Source organism: Pinus tabuliformis, chromosome 5_2, assembly GCF_031772625.1.
Source record: "Pinus tabuliformis cultivar Carrire ecotype Pingquan chromosome 5_2, CPIR1, whole genome shotgun sequence".
In the NCBI taxonomy this organism is placed as follows: domain Eukaryota; kingdom Viridiplantae; phylum Streptophyta; class Pinopsida; order Pinales; family Pinaceae; genus Pinus; species Pinus tabuliformis.
The window spans coordinates 1,081,206,700-1,081,218,029 of NC_142306.1; the positions used below are offsets into that span (position 1 = coordinate 1,081,206,700).

At 38.4% G+C, this 11,330-nt stretch overlaps 1 pseudogene; it reads left to right on the forward strand.

Moving 5' to 3' along the window:
• Positions 1-61: 61 nt before the first annotated feature.
• LOC149162999 (uncharacterized) lies at positions 62-706 on the forward strand (annotated as a pseudogene).
• Positions 707-11,330: the final 10,624 nt, after the last annotated feature.

The following is an 11,330-nucleotide window of genomic DNA, read 5'->3' on the forward strand; positions in this document are numbered from 1 at the left end:
TAAAAGCTTGTATGAACTGGCATTGTTGTTCAAGCACTTTTCTTTGCAACATTCAATATACATGGGTGAGTATGTGAGGAAAATGTTCTCCAAACGTTTTCTGAATAAGGAAGAAAAAAAAGAATGGAACTTAAGAGAGTCATTCTAGAGAAAGATATTGCCTTGAACTTTGCTAAAAAAGAAATTGAAAATAAAATAAATGAAAAATTTCTACTCAAGGAATGTCTTGAACAAAAGGAAGTATCACTTGAGTGGGCATTGATGCATATAAAGGAAAAAGAGAAACAAAAAGAGTTCTTTGAGGAAAAGGTGCAAAAGCTTGAGGATTGCATAACAAACTTAGAAATGAATCAAAAGTAGAGTGAAATGAAAATTGGCAAGGTATATTAGGAATGTCATGGATGAATCTTTGAAGTTTGAAGAAACAAAATTGGAAAAAATCCATCACAACTTCCTAAGGTCGAAAGAAGTTGAGCGGTAACTAGTCACACTTAGTGGGCTAGTTAATTCGTTTGCGGTGAGGGAGTCACACTATAGGAAAATGTGTGACAGAAGATATTGCAATCTCTAGAAAGTTGAGGAAGAGGTGGATTTGTTGGGAGATGAGGTTGACAATGTTTTAAGCTTGTTGGGGAAAGTGTATATTGTACTTAACCACTATGCACCTGTTTTGTAACATTATCCAGGGGTAAGAGTACATATGTAACCACTGGGATTTTCTTCTCATTAGCTTATAGCATAAATATTTCAAGTTAATATCTAAAATGACAAGGGAATATTTCAGTGAAATAGTTCAAGGCTTCTCTTGTGGTTTGTATACTAACCAGAAATGAAGGAAAAGACTTGCGAGAACAAAATTACCCACTTTTAGGAAACTTGTTGGCATTGAATGACAAAACTTCTAGGAATTGAATTTTTCTTTATACTTAGAAAACCAAGATTATTTGGATCCATTAGGGGCATATGAATGACAGAAATTTCCTTTGTTACTATTAGTATTGATAAGTTTCTTAATCAATTTAATCATTCTAATTAGGCATGTTAGTGATTTATTTAAATTGATATGAATATTAAGATTGTTTAAAGTGAAATATAATTTTCTGTTTTGAGATTTGACTTCATCATTGGTCTGTATTACTTCTAGGAAAGATAAAGTGCTCGATTTGATGATGATGATATTCATGTTTAACATCATTCCTAACAGTTGAATGTTTAACGGTTATACAATTATGGAGGTGCTTCTGTAAGATAGCACCCCCATTGATTTTGTTAGAGTACTTGTGCAATATGAATATGAGAATGTTCCAGAAAGTAATGAACATAGACATATGTTACTGTAATGGCCTTTATAGTGATAGTATATACCATTTGCAGGTATGCCTTTTCCTCAAGGGTTGGAAGAACTATTTTAGATTTTACCTGCATCCTTTAGTTGGTAAAGTTTGGCTCTATTTTGGGCTTCTGATACCTTTATTAGATCACTAGTGTTTCTTGTATTAGGTCAGGTTTATTGTCCTAGTTACAAAACATTAATCAAAGGGCTCGTCATGAGTGCTTGCCACACCTAGCTAAAAAAATTTCACTACCTGCTTCAACTTTCATTCTACTAGCAACTATTACTCACCATTCCTAAGAAGGAAGAAATTTTGTAGATAACTTGATTTAAGGTTCTTTCCCTGTCTCTAATAGTTTCCTCAAGCATCATTTTCTCCTTCCCTTCTTCTTCCAAATCATTTGAGGCTACACATGTACAATTTTTATTTTCTTAAACAGCTCCCTCTAGCAAAAAACTTGCTTCTTCAGCTCCTCCTGTTCGTTTGTCAATAAATTCAAGACTCTCTCTTTTTGTTGTGTTAGAGTTTCAAGTAGACAATTTTTTTCCTTCGGCTCTTGGAATCCTTTCATGGATTTCTGCAACAAATCTTGTTGCTTTTTATATTCTTTTTTTGGTCAAGTAAGAATGGAGCTCTCTATTAACCGAAACAAGTACATTACATATTTTACAAGGTAAACCAAATTTCCTTGTGTTTACCAAAAAATGGTCCACATGACCTATCTGAAGCAGATTTGGCATTAAAACTTTAAAATTGGGAACAATCCCCTTTATCGGGAGATATGGCTAACACAGGTAATACACAAAAACCCGACCCGCAACCCATAAGGTCAAATTTCAAAATTATTACATTCGCTACCATAAAAAACGGCAGGTCCACATTCTCGATACAACGCCCTCCCACTGCACTCACTGAACCCTGATCACCGATTGGCCTGACATCCTCCGTCCAGCTAATTCAACGATCAATGGCTAACATTGAATCGCATATTCACTTCCGACCCTCCACTTGCACAACCAACCCTCCACCGTTGATCTACCCTTCGTGGATCCAACGGTCCACACAAATTTTGGGTGGGTAAGTAGCTCGAGGAATACCCGGCCAAAAAGTGGTATCCTCTTTCCTCCTTGCTGCTATGTGTCGCTTGAAGAGTGGAATCAGAGGCCTTCCTCGCAATACCGGTTACCACTTAGACCCCTTCCGAAATACCACTTGTGGTGTGGGAAACCACTTCCTTGTGAATTAACTTGTGCGCTCTTCCGTTGAGCGATGACTGTCGATCCAACCCATCAGATGCTTCCCGTTCCTTCCTTCCTACGCTATTGATCTTTTGCTTTTCGATGGATTTACTCTTAAACCCTAGTTCCTCTGCTTTTCGCTAAATCAATGTCTCACCATTGATCCATATAGTGATCAATGAACGGACAAACCTGCAGCACTTCCAGAATCAGTCCTCATGCCACTGCATCCTTGGTCTTCCTCTGTTGATCTCAACCTTTCCCATTGCTCCATATCTTTGGCAGCCTGACAGAGACAGTCCTCTAATAGTTTTCCTGGGGGTAACAACTCCCAGACGTTTTGGGTGTCCCTTTCCTTATTAATCACTCCTTCGTTCGCCAAACGATATGCTACGATGTTAGCTTTTCTTTTCACATGGACAAATCTTACAGTTTTTAAGGTTTGTAGGTGGGAGTAGATACGGTGAAAGACTTGCGAGAGCCTCCAGTGTTTCGACACTTTATCCGGTGATGTACCATTGCATATTTTCTTGGGTGCTCTAATAATCAATTCCAAATCTGCTTCAATGATGACATTATGTGATTCTAAATCCACCAATATTTCCAAGAATTTCTCTAGGGCCATGAGTTCCACCATGTTATTAGTGGCCTTCCCCAAGTGGCCATGAAAGATCTTCTTTATTTTCCCCTGTTAATCTCTTATAACACCTCCAAAACCAGCTAACCCTGGGTTGCCCTTAGATGCTCCATCTATATTGACCTTTAAGAAACCATATGGAGGAGGTTTCCAAATGTTTATATCTAAATTTATTTGGCTCACTCCCTTGATAATGCCCCGTGGGATTATGGACTGGAGACCCAAATGTAGTAGAATACTTGCATCTTGGGGCATAGGAGGGTCCTTAGGAAGTGTCCTCAACAAGCTACTGATTGCGTCTTTGAGCTGCCCTAAAATTTGGTCAATTATGTGCTGGGGCTTGCTTGCTTTGTTCTTGAAGATTTGACTATTGCGCTCTTTCCATACATTCCATATGACAAAGCCTGGAACCAGGGTCCAGGCTTTATTAATAATTTCATTCCACGAGAAGTTTTTCCTCCAAGTCTTCAAAGTGTTGGAGATGTTGAGTCTGTCCCTATCAATGTGCCTAAAGATTGAGGCCACCCATTCCCACACGATGGAGGTGAAAGGGCAGAGGTTGAGAAGGTGATCCATTGTCTCCTCTTGTGAACCACAAAGGTAACATTTGGATGGTCCAATGAAGCCTTTTTTCAGGAGATTCTCCCAAGTTAAGATTTTCCTTTGATGAACTAGCCAAATAAATAACTTTATTTTCATCCAGTGGGGGCTCTGCCAAAGATTCTTCCAAACTTGATCAAGATTTAGATAGTTAAATCCTGTTACTACCTATTTAGCTTCTTTGAGGTTAAAGTTTCCTTTAGTGTTCTTTCCCCATCTTATTTGGTCAAGCAAGGAGGATATCAGAATCCTCCTATGCTCTAGATCCTGGGTAAGAGAGTCTGCCTGGGTTCATAGAGGACTCTCTTCACTGTGGCCTAGATCCTTCCAAGTTATCCATTTTTCATTGTTCCTTTCCTGGTCCTAGAAGTCTTTTACCATAAGTAGACCTTTGTTGTCCGTGTCATTCTTGAGAGCTGCTAATTCATCCTTATACAAGTTAGGTTCCTTCTACCAGTTGTCCTCCCAAAATCGTGCTAGGTTCCCAACTCAAATTTCCCAGAAACTATGTTGCTGAACAATACTTTTATTTTCCCAGGAAAGGTTCCAAATGTCGGAGCCCTTAATGTTCCCTGAAATTCTAATGTGATCTTTCTCCTGCCAATTCTTGGCATCTTTTTGTTTCCAAAGCTTAGCCCGGGTATTTTCTGATTCCTTGATCCATCTCCACCAGAGTTTAACTCCCGAGACCTTGCTGATGGTTTTAGGATCATGAAGCCCCAAGCCACCGTGGCTCTTGGGTTTGCAGATCTTGTCCCAAGCTACTAAAGACCATTTCTTTTTCTCTTCTCCTTTGCCCCATAGAAAGTCCCTTTGTATGCTCCTGATCTGCTGCTTAACTCCTTTAGGAGCAGGAAGAGTTAAGAACATGAATATAGGAATGGCCTGCAGGACAACCTGTGTGAGCACAAGGTGCCTCGCCAAGTTTAAAGACCTGCATGTCCATTTTCAGATCTTGTCCTACAATTTATTTATAATTGGCTCCCACACTTCCTTGCTAAGAGTTTTATCTGTGAGAGGTATGCCCAGATACTTGGAAGGTAGCTGGTCCCTTTGAAACCCAAGAATTCTGGTGATATTTCTTTGAATAGAAATGTCAGTGTTAAAGATTTTTTTTTTTTTTGATTTGTTGAGGCTTACCTCTGTGCTAGTAGCCATAGCAAAGTCATTCAAAATTTGTTTGATCATTCTGGCTTCCCTAACTATAGGTAAGCCCTGCAACATTGTGTCATCCACAAATTGCTGATGTGTGTTTGCCGCTCCATCCAAGGTGAGTTTGATGCCCTGGATTCTTCCTTCAGCATTAGCCATTTTAATTGCTCTACCAAGCCCTTCCATCATGAGAACAAAGAGGAAGGGTGAGAGTGAATCCCCTTGTTTCAGACCTCTGGAGGGTGTGAAGAGTCTTGAAGGAGCGCCATTAAGCAGGATGGAGAAACTAGTCGTGGTAACTAGTGCCATAACCCATATTATCCAATTTTGGTCAAAGCCATAGGCTTTTAGAACTGTCCTTATATAATACCAGCTTAGCTTGTCATAAGCTTTCGCTAGGTCTAATTGAATGATCATACCAGCTTGTTTGTTGCTTTTGAGAGAGTGTACCACCTCATGAGCTTGGATGATATTATTGAGGATTTGTCTTCCTTCCACATAGCCTGTTTGCTCCTCTAAGATGAGAGCTGATAAAAGGGGCTTGAGTCTATGGCTCGACTGTTAAGGACCCTTTAGGGGGCTCGACTGATAAGGAGAGGAGAGGGGTCACTCACTATTCATATGGTGAGGGTTGGAAATAATTTTATACACCACATTACATAAGGCTATGGGTCTGAAGCCATCCGAAGTCATGGAATTTTCCTTTTTTGGGATCAAAGCTATGAAGGAAGCATTAAACGCCTTTAGAACCTTTTTGGATCTTCTTGAGTCTTCCACCACCTCAAGGATATCCTGTTTGACTGTTTTCCAACATGCTTTGAAGAAGTCTACATTAAACCCATCCAGGCCTGGAGCTTTTCCATTTTGCATTTCATTGATCACCTCACTGACCTCCTCTTCCGACATTGGCCTGTTAAGATTGTGGTTATCTTCTTTGGTGACCAGCTGAGGGATGTACTGAGTGAAATGGTTGATGAACCTGGATCTATCCTCCAGAGGCTCCTCTGCAATACTGAGGAAATGTTGTACAAGGAGAGATTCCATGTCTTTGTGAGAGAAAATTTCTCTCCCTTGAGAGTCTTTGAGCTTTGTAATTTTGTTGTGTGCCCTGTGATCCATGGTGGATTTGTGAAATAAACTCGTATTTCTTTCTCCCTTTCTAATCCACTGTACCCTTGACTTTGTCTCCAGAAAATCTCTTGTTGCAAGCACCGATCTTCCCATTCTTCCTGCAAAGAATCAGCTAGCTTTTTCCACTCCTCGGTAAAGCCCTCTGTGATGTTGATCTGATTGATTTCCTGGAGTTTCTGCTCAGCTACTCTTTTGGCTTTGAAGATATTTCCAAATTCCTTTTTGTTCCAACCTTTAAGCTTGGATTTGATATGTTTAAGTTTCTGTTGGAGCATGAACATTCTAGTGCCTTGAATGTTTAGATCCTCTTTCCACCATTTGTCAATATTACTGTTGAATTCAGGGTGAGAGAGCTAGGAATTCTCAAACTTGAAAGGTCTGTTTCTTGGTGTACCCATAAAAGTGGCTTCCAGTTGTACAGGCCAATGATCCAAACCTCCAAAGGGAAGAATAGAAGCTGTCATGGCAGGGCCTGAGAGAAAGAGTTCCTCTAAGATAATAAATCTGTCTAATTTAGAGGCGACTTGTGAAGCCCCTCCCCTCTTGTTGTTCCAGGTGAAGGTCCCATTTATTGTTTCCGTGTCCACTAATCCCATGTTCATTATGAAGTTCTGGAAATCCATGGAGTCTCTGCCTAGCTGCCTAATGCCCCCTTTTTTCTCTGTAAGAGATCTTATCATATTGAAATCTCCTACAACGATCTAGGGCATATTAGGATATCTTGCTCTTAGTTCCTCAAGGGAGGTAAGAAGCTTGAATTTGTCTTCTTGCTTTTGAGGGCCATAGACATTTGTGATCATGTATATCTCCTTATCCCCTAAAGGTTGACATACCAAAGAAAGATAGTTCCTAGATGCCTCAGCATTCAGGATTCCAAATTTTTGTGGGTCTCACAGTGTGAGAATCCCCCCGCTGAGTTTTTTGCTTTAACCTCTAGATAATCATACTTGATTAGCCATTTATTATGTATTTCTCTAATATTATCCATCGAACATTTTGTTTCCTGAATAAAAACCATATCTGGTTTTTATTCTTTTATTCTATTACTGAGATTTCTTTGTTTCCTTCTATTTCCCGTGCCTCTGATATTCCAGGTTGTTAGCTTCATTAAGAAAGATTAGTAAAGGAGTAACTGGTAAGCTCTTTGATCTTACCTAAGTTAGTCAATAGTTTCCCACATTCATTCAACAACTCCTTCTGTCTTTTTCTTCCTCTTTTCCTGCCTGGGTTCTTTGGAGATTGTGCTTATGTCTCCTCCATCATTTTGACCCCTCTATATTCCTAGCTTTCATGATTTCTTTTGACTCTAGTTCCCTTCGATTGTGATCTCCATAGGAAGAGCCGTTGAACCCTATCATATTTCTCTTTTGGTAGGGAGTCCACTCCTTTGGTCATCCCTTGTTCCAGAAATTTCTTTAGATTAAGATTTTCCCTATCTAGAATCTCCTATAGTTCCTGGTCCTCCGTTGCTGCCTCACTTGGAGTCATCTCATGGTCCTTATTTATCTCCATAATGGTTTCTATGATATCTTCCATGCTTTCATCCCTTTCCTTCTCAGTGATAATGTTCTCCATTTCCTGGTTTGTTTCTTTATTTCCTTTGTCTTCTTCTAAGATCTTGAAGCTATTGTGGCTTGGTTGTTTTTCCTCATTGATATTCTTTTGCTGCCTCTTTCTGCCTTTCCCTTTGCCCCCAACCTTGGTAGAACCCTCAGGATTTTTATTCACCATGTTTTTCACATTTCTCTCCATGTTGTTTGTTGGGCAGTCTCTATATAGATGCCCATGCTCATGGCATTTGTGGCACCTAAATGGGATGTGCTCATAGTCCACCGCTTGTACCCATTCTTCATCATATACTTCTAGAATTATCACGTCCGGAAGTGCTCCAGATAAGTCTATTTCCACACATATCTGGGCGAAGGAGGTGTATTTTCCTTTTAGAGTCGCATCTGAGATCTTTAGAAAATGCCCCAGTTTGTTGCCTATTGTTTTCAAAGATTTCGGTAGCCAATAATCCAGAGGAAGGGAGTATAGTCTAATCCATACCGATACTGATGTAAATGTCTCATGTTCTGGAACAAATTTCATCATCCATGGCTGCATGTAGAAGCCTGCCGCAACATAGAAATATGGTCCTCCTTCTAACACTCTATCTTTATCCTCCAGGCTTGTGAATACCACTGTGAAGAAGCCCTTGGATCCCAGATGAAGGTGTGTTTCCCCCTTTGGCTTCCAATGGCTCCTTATCCATACATGCAGTGCCCTTTCTGTCGGCCATATCCCCATGAATTTGCATATGACCGCATGTTCCGTCATATGATCCCTATGTGCTTGTATCGCTGGGTCGCTTAAGATGACCCGAGGAATGATGTTCGACTTAGGTTTGTAGACCCCAATTGTCTTTATAGAAGTGGGTTTTTGACTGCTACCCCCTTTATCCTTTTCCTTACTAGCTTCCTGTTGATCCCCTTCCTGTTCATGAGTTCTGTTGCCTCCCAATATGTCCGTGTTACTTGCCCCTGTTGTCTTCTCTAGAGGTTTCTTGAAACGTTGCTTTCCCGCATCCTTGCTTCTATCCGTAACTGCTTGACTGTAGGAGGGAGCATCACTCCCCCCTACGCATCCCGCCATGGTGCCCAACTTCAAAACCCTAACCCTTAGATCAAGTTACAGAGCCCTCTTCCCAAATTAGCCTATCGCCGATGTGTATCTACTGCTTTTTATATTCATTTTCCTTCTCTTCTAGCTATTTCTCCCTCAAAATAATTTGCTACTTCTAATCTTATTTTTCCTTTAGAGCTAAACTCAAAATCAGCTCTGCAGATTCTTTAATGGCCAAATTTAAGGACATAGTGTGGTCCTTGATAGTCTCTTCCACAAAAATTCTCAGTATGTCTATTTCATTCTTGTTTCTTGCTTTAATATCTTCCTTCTCATTTTCCAATTCTTCTATCTACACCGGTAAGTAAGCTTCTCTTGATGACTGTTCTAATCCTATACCATCAAATAACTCTTTGGATTCCTTTTCTTCCCCTGCAATAAGCTCCATCATACTTATATTATCATCTTGCAATTCATCCTCCAACTCAGAAGTAATTGCAGACTCCTCATCTAAAAATCTTCTTGACACCACCAATTGTTCATTCCCCTTAATAAATTCATCTAATTTTTTAGTGGTATAACCAAGATTTATTTTGATTGCAACTATCTCTCTGCCATTGCATCTTTCTCTCAAGCATTGCCTCTTAAGCCCGTAAATCTCTTCTGTCTTTTCAGATAGGAGTATCTCTTTATCTCTTCTCAAAGCAACCATCACCCTTATATAATGGGATATTAATTGCTCTTTTGACATGATTTTCAATGGTGACTCTAGAATAATATTTGTAGTCTCTATAGAGAAATTGCCTAACATATATGGGTCTCTAGTAACATGGCCTTCAACAATCCTTGCTGTCCCATTAATGGTAGAATTGTCCTCCTACATTGCCCAAATGTTTCTCTGAACATTGATTATGTCTTCTTTATTCCCTTCTACAAGAAAATATGGCAAACAAATGGCATTGGAATTTCTACTCAATGTTTTTGCTGACATCTCAAATTTCAACAGTTCTAGCTCTTGATGAGAACTAGAAATCTGATTTTATGTTATCAACTTTTCCCTGTAACATTTGGACTGAGGCAAGGACAAATCTAGAGAATTTTTTTGTATTTGATCTTCCCACAAGATCATTAAGAATAACCTGATGTTCAGTTTCTCCCCTCTTTGTACAATGTTTGACAACATGCACTGTCTACAGTAATTCATCATTCTACCTCTCAAAAGCTGACAGTCTACCTCTGTCCATATTTTTCTAAAGAATTCTTTCCAAGTCCTCAATATGTGCATTTTTGTCTTTCAATGCAAGTCGTTCTTGCAAAACCTTGTTTCTAATTGAGAAGAAAATTGACTCATTTCCCATTTATATGCTATCGAGATCCTCAAGTAAGGTTAAATTTAAGCTTTTGTTTCAAGTGACTGATGTCTGTGTTTTAACTTTTAACAATGTAAACTTTGAAATAGGAACTATAAACTCAAAACGAGAAATCTGGCCATAAAACCTTGAAAAAACATAAAAAACAGTGCTAAAAACGAAAAGTGTGTATACTGGAATGATGATTTTATTTTTTAGGGGTCAATTTTGAACATGTTTTAAAAATGGCAGTGACTACGAAATTTATTACGAAATTTTCGTGCAAAATATAGCTTCAAAATGAAAGTGATGATACTGGAACAATGAATTTTTTTTTTAGGGTCAATTTTCAAACTTTTTAAAAAATGCTAGTAAAACCAAATTTTTATGTGCCAAACAAAGTTGTTTATGAGGAAAAAAACACATTAATGTTTTTGGTAGAATATCATTTTTCTTTCCTAAGTATAAATTCAACATGTTTTCAACCATAACATGCTAGATACAAAAGAAATTGAAATTTTTTCAACTATAAAATTAAAAAACCATGACATTATGAACAAATTACATCACTAAATGAATTCAAAAGTCATTATTTGTATATTGAATAAAACATACATTATATCTCTAATTTAATATTGCATTGTAGATATTTTAAACAATAAAAATTATCATAATTAATAAATATAATCCAACAACATAAAAATGCCTCATAACTTCTTATTTAACACCATATGGAAATCATTAATTTTATTTCAAGATACGATGCATACATATGTTATATAAACTGTGTTAAACAATTATTCAAAATCACTCATATTTTCTTGCACACCATCAAAATTCACATCTTCAGATGAGTGACTGGATGCTGACGAAGATGTTCCATATTCTTCTCTTTCATCAACTAGTGCCCCATCTGAGTCCACATGCATGCACAACATTTCAGGTTTCAAAATTCTTCTACATCTACGACTGGTTTCAGCAGACTCCCATCTCAACACTGTTCCTTCTGGTAACAACCTTTTCATAATCTCTATCATCTTGAAGTGAAGAGTTCTTCTCTTTGTTAAATTGAATTCATAAACAAATAGGTCAACATCCTCCAATTTTAATATGTCTGTGCGGCGACGATTTATTTTTGTCCCCTTTATTTTTCTCTTTCCGCCATTTTTTTTGTCAACTACCATCTCTGGCTTATACACACCATTGAAGTGTATTTGTGGCATACCAATGTACTTCAACACTTGTAACATCCTCATTTTATGTAAAGACCTTTATAACTTTAGCA